General features: G+C 34.8%; 1 long non-coding RNA gene across 2 annotated transcripts; it reads right to left on the bottom strand.

Annotated features, from left to right (window-relative positions):
* Positions 1-1,488: 1,488 nt before the first annotated feature.
* Positions 1,489-3,945, bottom strand: LOC112714724 (uncharacterized). Of its 2 annotated transcripts, XR_003159336.2 has the most exons (4): positions 3,456-3,945; positions 2,134-2,160; positions 1,911-2,008; positions 1,489-1,817 (listed from the first exon to the last, which is right to left on the bottom strand). It is a non-coding gene; the product is annotated as an uncharacterized lncRNA (long non-coding RNA). The 2 variants fall into 2 exon arrangements; XR_003159337.3 differs by lacking the exon at positions 2,134-2,160 and having other exon boundaries at positions 3,456-3,942.

The following is a 3,945-nucleotide window of genomic DNA, read 5'->3' on the forward strand; positions in this document are numbered from 1 at the left end:
CTAGGAACTACCCTTCCTATCCGGGACAAGTCCAGAATCTAATTCCCAATCCTGAACTTGACTTGGTCACTACCAAGCTTTCAACTCTAAGTGCTAACCCAACTTGCAAGGAGATTCCCACAGAATCATGAAACACAACACAGATGTACAAAGGACCTCTAAGGACATCTATGGCTTTTTCTTTTAATTTTGCACTCTCTGCCTTTTTCCTCTCTATGGCTTTTTCTTACAAACCTCATTGTTTTTCTTTTTCCATGAGACTCAAGACAGACAAAATTAAACAGAAAAATACAAAATGAAGAACATTGAAGGAGAAGAACTTCTGTTAGCTTAGGTAGCTATGTGAACACTGTACTTTCACTTTTTTTCTTGCTTCAAGCCCTGACTGTTCTCCCTTATTTATAGAAGGGGAAGGCTCCACGGTTGAAACTATTGAACCAAGCCAAACTTCTTCTTCTTCATGCAAAACCAGTTCGGCCAGAGAAAGAAGAGAGATAACCGAAAGCTATAACCAACATGCAATTACCTCTGAGTCTTCCTTTTACACCAAACTTCATCAATCCGAGCCATCCAACTTGACTTACACTCCAAGAAGGATTCCTAGTCCTTGATGCGTCCTTGATGCATGACAGCTCCTCATGCTCCACTTTTGCTTCCTCCTTCACGTAGCCTCCCTAACTACCTTCTGTGATGAGTGAACACAAAAAGCAGAGACGAGCCATGCTTCTAAGATCTTCTTCCTCTGACCGAGATCTTCTTCTTCCATTTTTGGTATGGAGAGCATGAACTTACTTCACCAAATCTTACCTTATTTTGGTGAAGATCTCAGCTACAACATACTTTTTGTTTTCTTTTTCTTGCCATCATTGCAATGGTCTTGATACTTACTTCTTCTTCTCTATGGTATCTTGCCATAGTTTCCATATTTTCCTGAGAAGTGACCGAGAGTTAGGAGAGAGAAGAGAGTAGAAAGAAAAGGCAAAGCTATGGGAGTAGTAAGTGTTATCAAAAGAAATTAATTAAGATCAACTCCCCATGCTTCTTGTGTAGTAGCGTGTAAGCTACACTTAATGCCATCAAATCATTTTGACATTTTCTCTTTCATGTTTCCAAGGTCTGCATCAACTCCACTTAATAAAATTTGAATTCCATCAAAAGATAAAAGTGATAACTGTTGGAGCATGCGGCATTATAATTAAAGGAATGGGTTTCATCAAGTTAAATGGATATAGAAATATATTGTGCCCCATCTCCTTTTGATTTCGGACCAGCCTCTTTGTTGGGCTTTTAAATTGGTTTTACTGGCCCAATAACAAGATGTTGTTTCAGCCAAGTCACTTAAACATTTTAACCAAGGCTGAATATTTGCAATTTCATTGAGTTTGTAATTTTTCTTTTCTTTTCGGCCCAATAGCAAAAACCTGCACAGCAAAATTATTTTAATTAACATATTATGAATTGAAATCAAATTAATAATTCTGTAATTAATTATTTTAATAATATTTGATCATCATCAATTTAAATTGGAGTTTTTCAAACTCATCAACTTCAACAAGAGAAAAATCAGGTCTTATTACACTTTTGTTAAAAATAAAAAAGTACCATCTGTTCAAACATAGAATAGCCCCTTAATAGAAAATGTGTTGCATTCTCAGGTCTATTCTAATTGCTCTCATCCTATTCTACAAGAATTTATATGCACTAAGAAATCTCTCAACATAGGGCTGATCTAGTAGAAAAAGTAGATAATCAATTGTCTTCTGCATTATAGGAATTGGTAGAATCAATCTTGTTTCCTTCTCTGCTGTCTTAGTATACTGCCATGAAACATGATAAGTGTTACTAATGAGAAGTGATAATAGTATTTATGAAAAAAAAATATAGTTTACTATTAGTAGTATGACAATCACCTTAACTGCAAGATGTCTGTTGGTTATATTTCTATCCCCATCCAAGCATTTATACTGGTCAAGATCTCCTTTCCTTTCACGCTCTCACCACTCAGACTCTAAAATACAAAAATCTCAAGTATTTTTATGCAAAGATCAAGTTATATATATATATATATATATATATATATATATATATATATATATAAAAGACAAGGAAGGGAATTGAATATGTCAAGCATACCTACAATACACGCAGAATTTACAGAATCTGCCAAATAAATAAATAAAATCAATTTGAATTGAATCATTTAATTGTTGTAATTTATTTTTATTTTACAGAACATTGACAGCCAATCTGAAAATTATGCACAAACTTTCCATAACCACTAAATTCCTAGCTACACGAATGGATAATCTTAAGTTATAACTTATTTAACAGAGCTAAGATACTGAACTAAGAAAGTAAAGAATTACTCACAAGTAGACAAAGCCATTCTTTGTTGCACTTTTCGTGCAAAAATTTACTAGGATACACAGAAGCTGTTGGAAACAACAAGCAAAGTTCTGCAAATCGGACCAATCATCGAACCGTTCTAGTTACTGGTTTATTGGTCTAACTAGTCCAATCGTAATTCAACCGAAAAAACTATTTTATAATAAAATAATAAATTAATTATAAATAAACATCCAAAAAAATACAACCATCAAAATATTATTCAAACTTTAATGTCTAGCATTTTTCCAAAATTCAGATAAAAAAAACTTTTTCACCATATCACCATATTTAAAAATTCATATATCCCACCTTAAGCTAAGACAAATGAATTAGAGGCATTAAAATGATTTAGAGTTCAATTAATCATTGATGAATGACAATAAAATAAAGCTAGAGGCATAATATCTAATAGAAAAATTGAATGACTTAGAATCAAAACAACACCACCAATTAAAATTTAAAATAAAACAACAACACCAACAGGAACAATTGAAAGTAACAAAGCCACAACACGAACAATTAAAACACAATAACATAATAAAAAATTATGCAGCAGCAACAAACTTTTCCAAAAATTAACAAGGATGATCAAAATTTTAGGCTTTGAGAACATTTTCAGTCACAATTATTTTCAGCACAACACAGTACAACAGCAGTGAACAGAGCTAATCATTCAAAGCAAAAACACAGAACAATACAAAGAACAAAAGTAGGACTAAAATGAATCAACTAATCAGTAATCATTCAATCCAATAAATAGCTAATCATTCAATGATTCAAAATTCAATTAGTAGCACTAGCAGAATTCCTAAAAAAATCAATGTTCTGATCAAAACAGAGAATGTTATATTCATTACGGTGTCCATATCCTCATATCAAGTCTTCTATCACTAGCAAACCCTTAACTCAAAAACACAATAAACAAAACTTTTGATTCTAAAACTAATAAATTTCCAAAAAAATATAGATCGATTTAAATACTCACTATTTTCAACAAAAACTAAGGCATATCAACCCTCAAATTCACATAAGTTCACCATTTTAGAAACGAGTTTATATTTTGGTACCTATTAGAAGAGGTGACAGCAAACTAAGTCCAACCAACTTCATCTCCTTCCCACTTTAGAATTTGGCCGTTGGCAACGTCGGTCTATGGCCTTCTGCCGTGACAATCGAACACGAGACTCTCAGAACCAAGGGCTCCGGTTACATGGAGGAGGTGCGCAGTGTGGAGTAGTGAACAGAGAAGGCATGCATGGAGTTGTGGAGGAAGACAACGTGCTGCTGGCCTGTTGCTGTGTGGAGCCTTGTCGGGGAGGATGACGAAGAAAGAGAGGCGCTACGAGGAGGGGAGAGGAAGAGGAAAGGGTCGCGGGATACAAGCAAGGGTTGGTGTTGTCCGCAGCGCCGATGGCAGAGTAGCGGGAGCACGATAGGGGACGCTGAGTCTCTGACTGTGGGTGTGGAAGACTGATTTTCGGCGCAGGAATCGTTAAGGAGACAATGTTAATGGGGTTAGATAAGGTCATTTGGAGAGATAATGATGGTGGCTATAAT

This window comes from Arachis hypogaea, chromosome 10 (assembly GCF_003086295.3).
Source record: "Arachis hypogaea cultivar Tifrunner chromosome 10, arahy.Tifrunner.gnm2.J5K5, whole genome shotgun sequence".
NCBI classification, from domain to species: Eukaryota; Viridiplantae; Streptophyta; class Magnoliopsida; order Fabales; family Fabaceae; genus Arachis; species Arachis hypogaea.